Genomic DNA, 17,146 nt, shown 5'->3' on the forward strand with positions numbered 1-17,146 from the left:
ATGCCATTTCAATGTCTTTCAATTGATATTTTAACCTTGTAAAATTGTTCTTTGACTGTGAGTGTTTCAGTTGTTTGTAAGATATTCTGTTAAAATAAAGACAATATTGACATGTTTCGTAATTCCCTTTATTTGGAAAAGTATCAATATACATTTTGGTACTGGTACTAAACTATTGGTATCGGGACAACCCCGGTGTGTTATGATGCTCATTTTGCACATGGTCTGTGAAAGCATTGTGTCAGCAGAGAATAAGGAAGACTTGTTGTGTGTCTAGGAGTGAAACACGAAGACAGAGGTGTGTGTGCACAGAGGAAATATTTGTTGAAATTGGGTCCATTGTTGGCATAAAATTACAGACTTTGTGTGAGTTCTTCTGGACACTACAGTACATTATATTATTTGATTTAGTCAAGTGTGGCGGGTAATATGTTGCCTTGGTGCACCGCCACAATCAAATACATTAAGGAGAAACCCTGCGTTTTTTCAGCAATCAGAATACCCACAAAAGTCCATGCAAGTTGAACGTTCCTTTCGTTCTTCTTTCTATCCGTTGTCAACTATGTTGTAATAGAAATACACAAGATATAAATAAGTTGTCCTCGCATACTCTAATGGCAATTGAAATTTTGAATACAAAGTTTTAAGAACACCCCAACAACTCATCAGTGTTCGACAGCACAGCCTGCCCATCAAAAGTTCCTGCAGAAATTTTTCGAAATGCCACCTTGCTACCAGCAACTGAATTAGTGCTTGTAAAACTTTATTGTAGTTTTTGGTGGAAACGCAGCGGGATATTTCATTTACCAGGGTAAATGGTAAAGTTCCTGTAAACGTTCCTGTGGTAGAAAAGGGTCTTTTGTTTCATCTAATTGACTTGTCTGTCGTGCCTTGTGTTACTAACAACACCTACCTGAACTCTGGCACTGACTAGTTTACCATGAATTGAATCATCATTGTACAAAGAAGGACAATCAGAAAAAAACACATTTTCACCACATTTAACTGTCTGAAACGGTATCAGCGTTATTTGAAACGGTGGTTAAAATAGTAGTTAATTAGATTACCTTAGGAAAAGATAAAGTAATGTTGTCTCTCTTGGCTGCTCTGTGTCCTGTCAGAGTCCAGCTTCTATTCCACAGTTGCATTGTCAATCTAATGCCGATCAAGGGCCTGTAGAATCAGGAGTAAAGCTGGATGTCACATTAAAAAAAATAATAGCAATGGTGCGGTATCTTTAACTAATCAGATTTCAGATTTTCCTGACAGGGCCTGCTCTCAGGTACAATAAGGTCAGCATTTTTCCATCTTCTGATTGGTTGATCAGAGTAAATTGACAAGCTAATTCCCCTCTTAAAAAGAGTAAAAAAAAAATATTGTTTTTGCTTTTAATGAGCAAAAAAAATCTGCCAAGGGAACAATCAATCAATCAATCAATGTTTATTTGTATAGCCGTAAATCACAAGTGTCTCAAAGGGCTGCACAAGCCACAACGACATCCTCGGTACAGAGCCCACATAAGGGCAAGGAAAACTCACCCCAGTGGGACGTCGATGTGAATGACTATGAGGAACCTTACAAAGACAATAGTCTTTGTAAGATTTCTTGAAATAAGCCATTATATTTAAGCTTTAAAAACTTAAATGTGATCTTGAAATTAGCAATTGAAACTTATTATTAGCTATACCTGCTAGTATTGTGAAGTTTTGTGTCTTATAGCAAACTTGTGATGCTCAAAAGTAGTATTTTTCCTCAGAATATCTATTACTTACACATACGTTCTTATGTCTCACTGAAAACTTTTTTTTTAGGGGATTGCGACTTATATTAAGTTCGTTAGATATTTTTTTACCAGAATTTACTAACATATACTTGGTGAGATTGTTTTTACAGTGCACAAGTCGATAGCAATTTGATAGAAAATACAATTCAGGTAGGAATTGTGTGTGAATGTCCAATGCTGGAGCTAAACTGAAATGCAGAAGGAATGTAGAGTATTCTAATAAAATGTTGGAATGTACGGTAGGAAAGGTTTGAATAGTGAATAATGCTCGTTTAAATGCAAGTGGAATGTATAAGGAGAGGGGGAAACGGTTTAACTGTGTAACGGTTTGAATGTTGAAGATAGGATACTCTACTGCAACGCACTATGAATTTAGAAATGAAAAATTAATGTTATAATAGTTGGAACTAAACCAGGGGTAGGGAACCTATGGCTCCCGAGCCAAATGTGGCTCTTTTGATGACTGCATCTGGCTCTCAGATAAATCTTAGTTGACGTTGGTAATCACAGTGTTAAAAATAACGTTCAAAATATAAAACATTCTCACGCATTTCAATGCATCCATCGGTTTTCTACCGCACCTGTTCAAGAAGTCGTATTAATGGTAAGAAATATTTTATTTAGTATTGGTTAGCTTCAGAATAACAATGTTATTAAAAATAACAAGAGACTTAATATACTCTAGCAATGTTGGTCTTACTTAAAAAGGCACGCATTTAGTTGTATTCAGTGTTAAAAAATAGTATATGGCTCTCACGGAAATACATTTTAAGATATTTGGCTTGCATGGCTCTCTAAGCCAAAAAGGTTCCCGACCCCTGAACTAAACTATGAGACTTGCTGCAAAATTACCCAAAAAAGTATGCATCCCAGAATGAACTTACTAAATTAAACCTTGTGGATCAGTCAATGCTTTGGGGCGATGGGGAATTTGAACTAGGTCCTCCTGCTTGAAAGCCGATCATGCTAACCACTGTATTAAACAGGCTTTTAAGATCAATGTTTTTTTTTTACAATGAAATTTATTTATTTATTACTTATTAATATGACTTATAGACGTAAAAAAATGTTTTAAGAAAGATACGTTTTTTTTGGTTCCTTCCGGGGTTTGGACCCATATCAGTGGGTTGAAGGGCATGTGTGTTATCCTCTCAGCCAAACTGCCTCACTGTCAAAATCATGTCCAACTTTTAATCTTAAAGGGAGCAATTCAGCGAAAGTATTGCTATTTTGTTCATTTCAGACTAAATAAATGTTTTGTTTTTTTACTATAACAAATATATTTTTTGAGAGTGTGGAATATCTACTTGCAGTCAAGGTTATTTTTAGGCGGGGAAAAAATGGCAACCGTAAGTGAGAATGGTGGGATGAGTACCAATTATATTGTCCAATATTATGGAAAATCATAAATACTGTAAAAACTGGGAATTATTTGGGTTAAAAAAACAAAGTTGTATTGTCCTAATCACAACAAATGTTTTAATAATGGAATGGTTGAAATTAGTTGAAAAATGTGGGACGGAAAATATTTTTTAAAAATACGAAAATTATGATTCACTGTAAGACCGGTAATATTGGGGAATGTTTATTGAATGAGTGCACATGTCCTAAATGCGCTGAACATTTTGATGCTTGAACGGGATCAATCGGATTAATGGTTTGGGAGTTAGAGGTGGACGAAAACACTACGGAATCCATCCATCCATTTTCTACCGCTTCTCCCTTTCTGGGTCGTTATTAATAATAATTTGATTAATTTGGGTGTTGAAATAACACCCACAATGGCTGACAGGGAGGAAGCTACTCATTAAAAGTTAGACATCGTAAGGTTGTTTCAGAATAGGAAAGGACTTGTTTGTAAGCACTTCTTCTCCGGTGCTATGAGTGAGTAGGATGTACCTACTTTTTGTGTGTTATTGTCATGTTATTATATTAATATTGTATCCTTCAACTGTGTAAAATAGATAGATGATTTAGATGACGTGATGTAGCGGTTTGGAATTTGAAGACTAAGTATTTAAAGATGAAGACTTCGCTGTCTTTCTTACTTTTGTAATAACAATATTCATCATCCCTGACGTGAAATGTGTCTCACTCTGTAATACAATGTCTTGTTGTATTGAATTTTTGTATAGTATCGATGTGTGTATGGTTACGGCGTACTAATGGTGACGTATACTGTGTATTAAGATGGTGGCCTAAATAGGAAATGCACTGTAGGCCTCCGTCACACAATTTGTAGCCAAATAATATTATCAAAATTCTTCAGTTTCTGGATATTTAATGAGAATTCAACTTCAGACTTGGTAAACTAAACACGCTTCTGCTGGCTGGCACACTTCTCTGACTGGTCCCACTTTGAAGGAAGAGGAGGTACATTCCAGCAACACAAGCTTTTCATTTGAAAAGGGAAATGGCCTCCCCTGTTGGACATTGTGGCTGCTACAACTAACATTTGTCCAACCCCCCTTGATAAGGCTATAACCAGTGTAAGTCCTCTCCTCTGACTCCCCTGTGAAGGGCCGCTGAGGTTTCATTTCAAATGGAAAATGAATGGGAGGACATTAGCTGTGGGGTTCGCTCACTTCCACACACATCTTGGTGGGTCTGAATAAACAGGGAGGCGGACTAATACTAGGCCACCACTTTTGTTTATACCCTAAAGCAGTGTTTTTCAACTTTTTTTGAGCCAAGGCACATGTTTTGCATTGAAAAGATCCGGAGGCACACCACCAGCAGAAATCATTAAAAAACGAAACTCAGTTGACAGTATAAAGTCGTTGTCGCAATTGTTTGGATATGACTTTAAACCATAACCAACCATGCATCAATATAGACTTATTTGGAGTTTTTTGCTGTTTTCCTGTGTGTAGTGTTTTAGTTCTTGTCTTGCGCTCCTATTTTGGTGGCTTTTCCTGTTTTTTTTATATTTTCCTGTAGCAGTTTCATGTTTTCCTTTGAGCGATATTTCCCGCATCTACTTTGTTTTAGCAATCAAGAATACTTCAGTTGATTTTATCTTTATTTGTGGGGACATCGTTGATTGTCATGTCATGTTCGGATGTACATTGTGGACGCCATCTTTGCTCAACAGTAAGTCTTTGCTGTCGTCCAGCATTCTGTTGTTGTTTACTTTGTAGCCAGTTCAGTTTAGTTTTGTTCTGCATAGCCTTCCCTAAGCCTCAATGCCTTTTGTTTATTTTTGGTTTAAGCATTAGACACCTTTTTACCTGCACGCTGCCTCCCGCTGTTTCCGACATCTATAAAGCAATTAGCTACAGATATGGAAGAGTATTACACGGTTACTCTGCCGAGCTCTAGACAGCACCGACACTCAACAACAACACATCATTTGCAGACTATATTACTGGTTTGCAACAAATATTTTTAACCCAAATAGGTTAACATTTTATTTGAAAAACACTTCCCTAAAGGACCTTAACTTTCAAATATTAGTACAGTGGAAGTGTGGATTTCAAACAAATAAATAACTAGGATTAGCAATTATCTTGACAACTATATACACGTTTGTAAATGATTCATGTATATGTTCACTTGTCGTACCAACCTCTTTTAGATGTCTTTTTGACACTTAAATATCCCATGTTATGTACCGCATAATTTACTAATACTACTAGTATTGAAAATGTAATGTGAAATTCTATAACATGCATGCAAAGAACTCAGAAAACGTTTCCCATTTGGCAACTCTATTCTGTAGGCACACCCCCTTGGGTAATATACTTCCGGCCTTGTGACCTTTAATTACAATCCGTCGTGTCAAAACTATATCTTCTCGCTGGCTACTAATAAATACGGTATTAATAAACTAGAGAATGGAGTGAGACTAAATCCAAAAGTGTGTATGGTGTGCGACTATGTGTGTGAATTATCTGTCGTGTGTTACCAGGAGTGTTGAGCGAGAGGCGGAAGTCCAGGAGGGGAAAGGCAGGCTCGAAGGTCCGTGAGACAAGCAGGTATTCGGGGGGAAGAGAGGCGTCAAAGGTCCGTGTCCAGCCGGGAGGTCGAGATACAGATACAAGAGGCAGCCAGGGAAGCAGAGGGAACGCAAGAAGACGAGACACACCTCGTAACGTGGGAACGAAGGCAGGCTGCAGGGAGGACGACAAGGAGGACACAAGACAATTCAACACGACGGGGAGGAACACAGAGAGAGCAAGAGTGCATAGAGCTAGATGATCGCTTACTGTACAGGAACAGATGACTACGTTCTGCCCCGGGATAGCAGGTTGTGCAGGCTTATGAAGGCAGGTCTCATCATCAGCCTCAGGTGTGTTGATTGCCGGTGATTGATAGCAGCTGCTTGCTGCAGCTGGACTGGCGCGCGCCTTGCGTGCTCTCGGAAGTGCGCTTAGCGCAGCGCACACATGAATGCGCACTGAAGTGCGCCCGGCCCGTGACACTGTGGCTAGTTCATCCTTTTCAAGATTTGAACCTTAGTACTATTCTGTAACTATTGAAGACAGCTTCTATTTGAGGTTTCATTCAGAGACATTATTTTTTACAAGGGATTAAACGTACCAAAACACACATCAATGTCTCTAAAACAACAGAGAGTAGTCCTGAAGGTCAAAGAGGCAGCTGTGCGCTTAATCCAACAGTTTGAAATCAAATTAAGTTTAAAATAAATGTTTGATATTAGGTGTATAATTGGTATAATATTTTAACAATGCTTTATTATTCTAACACATCTCAATCTTGATTATTTTTTTCACAAGTCAAAATTGACGTAATTTGTTTGATACATCAGTGGTCCCCAACCACCAGTCCGTGGATCGATTGGTACTGGGCCGCACAAGAAATAAATAAATAAAAATACTTGTTTTAATTTTGTTATTAAATCAACATAAAAAACACAAGATACACTTACAATTAGTGAACCAACCCAAAAAACCTTCCTACCCCATTTACACTCATTCACACTCATTCACACAAAAGGGTTGTTTCTTTCTGTTATTAATACTTCTGGTTCCTACATTATATATCAATATAGATCAATACAGTCTGCAGGGATACAGTCTGTAAGCACACATGATTGTATTTTTTTATGACAAAAAAAAAATGTAAATAAAAAATAATTACCATTCGCCCCAACCCCCCGACAACCCCCCCCCCCCCCCCCCCCCCACTGCGATACATCACTTCATTTAGAAATATGTTATGGGACTATAAGGACAAATTGTGCACACTGCAGTTCCGAGTACCTCTATTAGTATTTCAGAGGGCAAACAAACATGCAAACATACACACAAGTTGCACTTTAGCTGATACAGGGACAATTTGGTTACAGGCCTTATTAAATCAAAGTTAAGACTGGTTGCTTGTGGGCTAACAACGTAAGAAGTGTGTGTGCGGGGCGGGGGTGTCTGAGTGTGTGTGTGTGTGTGGGGGGGGGGTAGGCCGTTAAGAGTTTAAAAGCGGAAGCAGAGTTGGTGCAGATCCAGTATTGAAGTCGGGAAAGCCCATTGGCACTTTCTGTTCAAACATGCGAGACAACCAACTTGCCGAGCTGCAGTGCCCGGGTGGCAGGATTCCCACTCTTCCTGTTTCTCCTGACTTTGAGGAATTTTGCGGTGAACAAACTCCCTGTGCTCCTCTTGCGAGGCCTACCCCAACGTGGCAGATATACCTGCCTCAGCAAAACTAGAAAGATTGGAGACGAGCAGAACTTTCCCGGCATTTGACAGGGTTCTCTTGTCACTATTTCTGTATTCTATTGAGCAACATTTAATATTTTTGTCTTCAACATCAGCTGCTTTGTTGAGATCAGTCAGCACCTACTGAACACTGTACCTGGGCATAGATGACCACCCCGTATTCCTTTGGACACCTCATTTTCTGCACATGTATGTTATCATGCTCCTACTTGTTGCGTTTCGCTATGTTTTTAAACAAGCAGGAGACATCTACCCCTTTTAATGGGCATTTTGAAGCAGTCGTGCAGTGCATCTACATTGAAACCTGTCATGTCTGTGTGATCATGATTTGTTTTAGTCATGTTCGGTTTTGTTTTTGGACTTTTTGTGCACTTTTGTTTGTTTTGTCACCATAGCAACCATTAGTTTTCACCTGTCACGTCACGCACCTGTTTCACGTTTTGAGTCACGCACCTGTTTTCACTAATCATGTCTGTAGTATTTAAGTTCATTGTTTTCAGTTTGTCTTGCTGGCGACATCCCACATTTATGCTCTGCATATTCCTGACACTTGTTTTCATGTCCATCTTTCATGCTGCTACTTTAGTCCAAGCCAAGTAAGTTTTTGTTTATTAAAGCTATAGTCTTTTGGTTTCATAGTTTGTTCTCCGCCACTGTGCGCGCTTTTCGTTTGTACTTTTTTTTTTATAGTAATAAACAATCATGTACTTACATTCCCGTCTCGCTCGAGCCAACTTTCCGTTGCCTCCCGGAAAAACAAAACCCAAGGACCAAGTCTTGACAGAAACCCAGTTTTTGTTTTTTGTTTTGTTTTTATACCGCTGAAGGTGCATTGGAGGTAGCCTGCACTTACTTTACTCAAAATGCAAAAATGTATACTTCAAGAACTTTTTTTTTCAAATAAGAAATATTTTAATACAATATATTATATGTGAAAAAGCGAATGTCCTTAAAAAATACTAAAGAACACCAAAATACTTCGATTTAATTACCGTATTTTTCGGACTATAAGTCGCAGTTTTTTCCATAGTTTGGCCGGGCTTCAGTGCGACTTATATATGTTTTTTTTCCTTTTTTATTATGCATTTTCGGCAGGTGCGACTTATACTGCGGTGTGACTTATACTCCGAAAAATGCGGTAGTTTTAATCAGCTCTTAAAGGGGCGGTTTGCAAACTGTACACAGATGTCCAGAGGGCGCCAACTTTCCAATGTATTCTACACAGTATATTCTGCCCTTCACGGCTTCTCCTATGTAATGACGTAATTACGTACGTACGTAACACATTCATGCGCATTAGCTTTAGGTGCTAATAATAGCAATTCGGATAGTTAGCGTTAGCTGTCATTGAATGTATATTTTATCATATAACATGACTGCAAATTGTTTGTTGCTTCTCTTGAACTGCTTTCGTATGTGTGCACGCGATCCCTGCACGTACGTGTTGACGAGACCGGGTGAGTGCCCGCTGTAAACACCAATCATTTTATTCGGACCGGTAAACATTTTTTATTACATAAACTGTGTGATTGTGAAAAATATAGACAACTGTCAGACAAATGTGTTCTGTTAAACCACTAATAGCAACATAAGCTATCTGGTGGAGTTCTTGTTATATTTTTTACTTTGAAAGATGTGACTGCGAGAAAGTTGCAAACAGCACATTTAAGTCCTTAAGCAGCTATAAAATTATAATATCATGGAGCTGAATAGACGATATGTCTAATATTTCTACCGTCCAAATTGTTAATAAACGAACACGTAGGACGAAGGATCTGTCCATCCTATGTCTGTGCAGCTCGAGCGCCATGTGTGGGACTGTCAGTTTGCACGTCCTTCTGACACTTGCTAAATAAAAAACAAAATAGTGCTCGCAAAACGATGGAGAGTGTTAATGAATCACAAAACCCATAACTAGTGAAGATGGCACATTGTGTAATTTGTAAATAAAAACAGAAAAAAATGATTTGCAAATCCTTTTTAACTTATATTCAATTGAATACACTGCAAAGACAATATATTTAATGTTCTTACTGAGAAACTAAATTTGTTTTTGCAAATAATCATTAACTTAGAATTTAATGGCAGTAACACATTGCAAAAAAGTTGGCACAGGCGCATTTTTATCATTGTGTTACATAGCCTTTCCTTTTAACAACATTCAGTAAACGTTTAGGAACTGAGGAGACCAATTTTTTAAGCTTTTCAGGTGGAAATCTTCCCCATTCTTGCTTGATGTACAGTTTAAGTTGTTAAACAGTCCAGGGTATCCGCTGTGGTATTTTACGCTTCATAATGCGCCACACATTTTCAATGGGAGACAGGTCTGGACTACAGGCAGGCCAGTCTAGTACCTGCACTCTTTTACTACGAAGCCACGTTGATATAACACGTGCGGAATGTGGCTTGGCATTATCTTGCTGAAATAAGATGAAAAAGATCTTGCTTGGATGGCAACATATGTTCTCCCGAAATGTGTTTGTCATTCTTGTTTGGTGTGGGTTCACAGTGTGGCGCATATTTGTAACAGTGTTAAAGTTGTTTATACGGCCACCCTCAGTGTAACCTGTATGGCTGTTGACCAAGTATGCTTTGCATTCACTTATGTGTGTGTAGAAGCCGCATATATCATGGCACGCTGTTTGTAAGGAGGAAAAGCGGACGTGATGACAGGTTGTAGAGGACGCTAAAGGCAGTGCCTTTAAGGCACGCCCCCCAATATTGTTGCCCGGGTGGAAATCGGGAGAAATTCGGGAGAATGGTTGCCCCGGGAGACTTTCGAGAGGGGCACTGAGAATCAGGAGGGTTGGCAAGTATGAGTATTAGCGGTGAATGCGCTGTATAATACCAGCGGGCCAGCTCTAATGTTAATTTGATATTGCCTCAAGGGCCAAATGAAATTACACGGCGGGCCAAATGTGGCCCGCGGGCCAGAGTTTGACACCCATGAATTAATACAATTTGAACATCTTGTTTAATCTTACCCCTTCTCCTTGTCTCAGTATTGATAGAAAGTCCACGTCCTGTGTTTACATGCCACCAATTTCTCATAGGGCGAGATGCTTCGATAAAAAATGGAGGTACACTGTAAGAATTTTCATTGTAAATTCACAGCAAATTGCTGGCTAATAATTGCTTTACCTTTACAGTAATAGACTGTGAAATATACAGGTAAAAGCCAGTAAATTAGAATATTTTGAAAAACTTGATTTATTTCAGTAATTGCATTCAAAAGGTGTAACTTGTACATTATATTTATTCATTGCACACAGACTGATGCATTCAAATGTTTATTTCATTTAATTTTGATGATTTGCAGTGGCAACAAATGAAAATCCAAAATTCCGTGTGTCACAAAATTAGAATATTACTTAAGGCTAATACAAAAAAGGGATTTTTAGAAATGTTGGCCAACTGAAAAGTATGAAAATGAAAAATATGAGCATGTACAATACTCAATACTTGGTTGGAGCTCCTTTTGCCTCAATTACTGCGTTAATGCGGCGTGGCATGGAGTCGATGAGTTTCTGGCACTGCTCAGGTGTTATGAGAGCCCAGGTTGCTCTGATAGTGGCCTTCAACTCTTCTGCGTTTTTGGGTCTGGCATTCTGCATCTTCCTTTTCACAATACCCCACAGATTTTCTATGGGGCTAAGGTCAGGGGAGTTGGCGGGCCAATTTAGAACAGAAATACCATGGTCCGTAAACCAGGCACGGGTAGATTTTGCGCTGTGTGCAGGCGCCAAGTCCTGTTGGAACTTGAAATCTCCATCTCCATAGAGCAGGTCAGCAGCAGGAAGCATGAAGTGCTCTAAAACTTGCTGGTAGACGGCTGCGTTGACCCTGGATCTCAGGAAACAGAGTGGACCGACACCAGCAGATGACATGGCACCCCAAACCATCACTCAACCATGCAAATTTTGCATTTCCTTTGGAAATCGAGGTCCCAGAGTCTGGAGGAAGACAGGAGAGGCACTGGATCCACGTTGCCTGAAGTCTAGTGTAAAGTTTCCACCATCAGTGATGGTTTGGGGTGCCATGTCATCTGCTGGTGTCGGTCCACTCTGTTTCCTGAGATCCAGGGTCAACGCAGCCGTCTACCAGCAAGTTTTAGAGCACTTCATGCTTCCTGCTGCTGACCTGCTCTATGGAGATGGAGATTTCAAGTTCCAACAGGACTTGGCGCCTGCACACAGCGCAAAATCTACCCGTGCCTGGTTTACGGACCATGGTATTTCTGTTCTAAATTGGCCCGCCAACTCCCCTGACCTTAGCCCCATAGAAAATCTGTGGGGTATTGTGAAAAGGAAGATGCAGAATGCCAGACCCAAAAACGCAGAAGAGTTGAAGGCCACTATCAGAGCAACCTGGGCTCTCATAACACCTGAGCAGTGCCAGAAACTCATCGACTCCATGCCACGCCGCATTAACGCAGTAATTGAGGCAAAAGGAGCTCCAACCAAGTATTGAGTATTGTGCATGCTCATATTTTTCATTTTCATACTTTTCAGTTGGCCAACATTTCTAAAAATCCCTTTTTTGTATTAGCCTTAAGTAATATTCTAATTTTGTGACACACGGAATTTTGGATTTTCATTTGTTGCCACTTCAAATCATCAAAATTAAATGAAATAAACATTTGAATGCATCAGTCTGTGTGCAATGAATAAATATAATGTACAAGTTACACCTTTTGAATGCAATTACTGAAATAAATCAAGTTTTTCAAAATATTCTAATTTACTGGCTTTTACCTGTATATACAACATTTTACTATAACTGCAGAGCTGCGATTGTACTGTTATTACAATTACAAATTGTAATCCATTTTATACTTAATTACGCTGCAGTATGCTGCCACCTACTGTACAAGAGTGTGTAACAGTCTACGGCAGTGTTTTTCAACCTTTTCTGAGCCAAGGCACATTTTTTTCTTTGAAAAAAATCCCGAGGCACTTCACCAGCAGAAAACATAAAAAAATGAAACTCAGCAGCCGATATTGACAATAAAAAGTTTGTTGATTGTCATGTCATGTACGGATGTACTTTGTGGACGCTGTCTGCTCCACACGCTGTAAGTCTTTGCTGTCATCCAGCATTCTGTTTTTGTTTACTTTGCAGCCAGTTCAGTTTTAGTTTCGTTTTGCATAGCCTTCCCTAAGCTTCAATGCCTTTTCTTAGCGACCCTCGCCTTTTGTTAATTTTTGGTTTAAGCGTTAGATACCTTTTGACCTACACGCTGCCTCTTGCATGTTGTGATCACGACAAACCATGTTCCTGACATCTACAAAGCAATTAGCTACCTGCTGCCACCTACTGATATGGAAGAGTATAAAACGGTTACTCTGCGGAGCAAAAAATATTTTTAACCCAATTAGGTGAAATTACATAATCTCTCACGGCACACGAGTGTGCCGCGGCACAGTGGTTGAAAAACACTGGTCTACGGAACCACTCGTAGACAAATCAGTTAAAATTTACAGTAATTTGTTGGGATATTACAGAGGACTTTAATAACCGTATTTTACTGTGAAATAACATTTAATTGCTGTGAAATATAAGAATATCATAGTTTTATACAGTCATTTGTTGTAATGTTAGTCAAATTTGATTACAGTATTTTACTGTGGAAAAAATATTATACAGTGTGCAAAAAAAATTATTAAATACGATACAAAAAATTACATTTTTGGAAAATAATCATATGATTAAAGATAAATGAATTAGAAATTAGAAGACAATTATTTTTGGGGCAGGTCTTTCGGGGTCATGACACGAGCGCAAGGAGCAGTTTTGACATTACTTGAAAAAAACATTACTGCCCAAATATTTTAACCAACACGTTAAAGGTGTAAAATAATGGTTACCAAGACTAAAAAAGGTTGGTGTCTACAGGTAGAATGACAGTGCGACACACTTAAAAAAAAAAAAGCTGGCCTAAGGCTTCCATGTTGCATTAATTGCTGCCTTCTCAGCCTGCAGACTCACACACGCTAATGCTTGCATCAAAGACAGCACGCACTGAACTTTATGAAAATTTTATTCAGTATTCACTTCTCTTGCTTTTTTCCTGTCTTTCTTCCTATCCCTACCTTGCCCCCACCCCCCTCCCTTTTTAGCTCTACCGCCAAACAAGACAAGAAAGACTTCTGGCTGGCATGTTTTCGGCTCCACTTCCTTCCTGCCCAGAAGCACTGCGGAGGTTCTCGTTAGTTCTCTCACACTTACTAACGTCTCCCATCCTTCTTCAGTGTGCCAAGAGCAAAACTAGAAAGGGGGTAGCGAGCAAAGAGAGAACTTTGACGGCTGAGATTCTGTACAAATCTACGTGAGGAAGTGTAATATCATTTAGCTGTGAGAATTACAAGAATCAGGGAAGATTGGAGATAAGAGGAGTTTTTTTCTCCCTGTAGACAATACATACCAGAGGGCTTCAGTTGCATCAGAAGACTAGCACAACTGCATGCAATAAATACAATGCAACCTCATAGTTGGTGTGACAACGCTGCTCTATTTGTGTTAGGTCAACAAGGTTTCTAGCGTTTCACTTGAAGATTCCTTTCGGTTTCGGCTCACAAACAAATATTACACATTGTTTGGATCATCCATCAAGGCAGCGTTGTTGCTCACTAAAGCAGGAATGTCAATAGGGTTGACAACTCCCTGAAAAAAAAGGGGTACACCTTGCCGGGCTGGTAGACTAATTTCTTTTGGCCTGTTTTTATTTGTGTAAAAGGAGCTTTATACTATCGACTAAGGTTGAATGGAGGCAACTGGACAGTCCGGACTCTTCTTGTTTGTTAAAGATGTTTCAGAGTTGCTTCCATTCAACCTCTGTGGATTATATAACCTTATGACTGACAATCTAAACTTGTTGTCCAATTTTTTTCTACCAAGGACTACATACTGTAAAGTCAAAGTATGAGGGCCATTTTGATATTTTCTTAAAAAAATAAAACAGACATTACATGTGTTTGAAGAGAAAACTTATCAACAAAACTCATCTTTGTTATAGGTGACAAAGTGCACTTCCCTCTCCTCAGCCACTTTGTCCAGCTCTTCCCAGAGAATCACAAAGCGTTCCCAGGTCAGCTGGGAGAAATAGTCTCTCCACCTTGTCCTGGGTCTTTTCCCGTGGTCTCCAACCGGTCGGGCGCGCCTCCCCAGGGAGGCGTACGGGGGACATTCTACCTCATCTGGCTCCTCTCGATGTGGAGGAGCAGTGGCTTTACTCTGAGCGCCTCCCGAATGACAGAGCTTCTCAGCCTATCTCTAAAGGAAAGCCCCGCCACCCAACAAACTGAACTCATTTCGGCCGCTTGTACCCGTGATCTAGTCCTTTCAATCATAACCCAAAGCTCATGACCATAGCTGAAGATAGGGACGGAGATTGACCGGTAAATTGAGAGCTTGGCCTTTTAGCTTAGCTCCTTCTTCATCACAATGGACCAATACAGGGTCCGCATCACTGCAAACGCTGCATCAATCCACCTATCGATCTCACCATCCACTCTTCCCTCACTCATGAACAAGACACCGAGGTACTTGAACTCCACCACTTGGGGATCTCCTCCCAAACCCGGAGATGGCACTCCACCCCTTTCCAGGCAAGAACAATGGACTCTGACTTGGAAGTGTTGATTTGCATTCCAGTGGCTTCACACTCAGCTGCAAACCGATCCAATCAGAGCAAAAGATGCTGGTCAGATGAAACCAGCAGGACCACATCATCTGCAAAAAGCAGAGACCTAATCCTGCAGCCCCCCAAACCGAACTTGACTGCGCCAAGAAATTCTGTCCATAAAAGTTGTAAACAGAATCGATGACAAAAGGCAGCCCTGACGGAGTCTAACCTTCACTGGAAACGGGTCCGACTTACTGCCAGCAATGCGGACCAAGTTCTGACACTGATCATAGAGGGAGTGGACCGCTACAAACAGGCAGCCTGATACCCCATACTCTCTGAGCACTCCCCACAGGACTTCCCGAGAGACACGGTCGAATGGTTTCTCCAAGTCCCCAAAACACAAATAAAAAACTCCCATGCACCCCTAAGGGTCCTGCCGAGAGTATAGAACTGGTCCACAGTTCCACGACCAGGACAAAAACCACACTGCTCCTCCTGAATCCGAGGTTCAACTATCCGACGTAGCAACTGAATAGAATTTACCGGGAAGGCTGAGGAGTGTGATCCCACGATTATTGGAACACACCCTGCGGTTCCCCTTTTTAAATAGAGGACCCACCACTCCAGTCTGCCAATCAAGAGGCACCGCCCCCAATGTTCAAACAATGCTGCAGAGTTTTGTCAACCACGACATCCCCATAGCATCCAGAGCCTTAAGGAACCCCGGGCAGATTTCATCCACCCCCGGGGCCCTGCCACTGAGGAGCTTCTTATCTACCTCAGTAACCTCAGCCCCAGAAACAAGAGAGCCCACCACGGGGTAGTCCCCGAGAAAAGCTACCTCATTGAAGACGTGTAGGTGGGATTGAGGAGGTCTTTCCCCTCCTGAGGCGGCGGATTGTGGTCCAGAATCGCTTCGAAGCCATCCGGAAGTTGTTTTCCAGAGGTGGGAATTTAAAATTTCTCTGACAGGAGACACTGCCAGACGTTCCCAGCAGACCCTCACTATACGTTTGGGCCTGCCAAGTCTGTCCGGCATCCTCCCCCACCATCGGAGCCGACTGGTGATCGGTTGAAAGTCCCACCCATCTCTTCACCCAAGTGTCTAAAACATGACACCGCAAATTTGATTATACAACCACAAAGTTGATCATTGAACTGCGGCCTAGAGTGTCCTGGTGCCAAGTGCACAATCTTGGAAAATTGTGTTAAAATCAATATTTTCACCGAAATTCCCAAATTTTCATGGAATTCCCATTCAAATGAATGGATGTATTCACACTGTAGTTCTACAATGCCCTAAATGCTCAAAGTATATCGCATTTTTCAAACTTGATTCTGACCTTTCAACTATCCACACACACTGCTCTTCCCATATATCGAACAGAAAACATGTTTTCAATATCCCCAAATTCCGGGTTTTCCCGTAATTTCCGGTAATGTTCTCCCCATTTACAAACCCCGTTTCCATATGAGTTGGGAAATTGTGTTAGATGTAAATATAAACGGAATACAATGATTTGCAAATAATTCTCAACCCATATTCAGTTGAATATGCTACAAAGACAACATATTTGATGTTCAAACCGATAAACATTTTTTTTTGCCTACAATCAATAACTGTAGAATTTGATGCCGGCAACACGTGACAAAGATGTTGGGAAATGTGACAATAAATACTGATAAAGTTGAGGAATGCTCATCAAACACTTATTTAGAACATCCCACAGGTGAACAGGCAAAATGGGAACAGGTCAGTGCCATGATTGGGTATAAAAATAGATTCTATGAAATGCTCAGTCATTCACAAACAAGGATGGGGCGAGGGTCACAACTTTGTCAACAAATGCGTGAGCAAATTGTTGAACAGTTTAAAAAAAACTTTCTCAACCAGCTATTGCAAGGAATTTAGGGATTTCACCATCTACGGTCCGTAATATCATCAAAGGGTTCAGAGAATCTGGAGAAATCACTGCACGTAAGCAGCTAAGCACGTGACCTTCGATCCCTCAGGCTGTACTGCATCAACAAGTGACATCCGTGTGTAAAGGATATCAC

The sequence above is a fragment of the Nerophis lumbriciformis genome, linkage group LG01 (genome assembly GCF_033978685.3).
Source record: "Nerophis lumbriciformis linkage group LG01, RoL_Nlum_v2.1, whole genome shotgun sequence".
NCBI lineage: Eukaryota > Metazoa > Chordata > Actinopteri > Syngnathiformes > Syngnathidae > Nerophis > Nerophis lumbriciformis.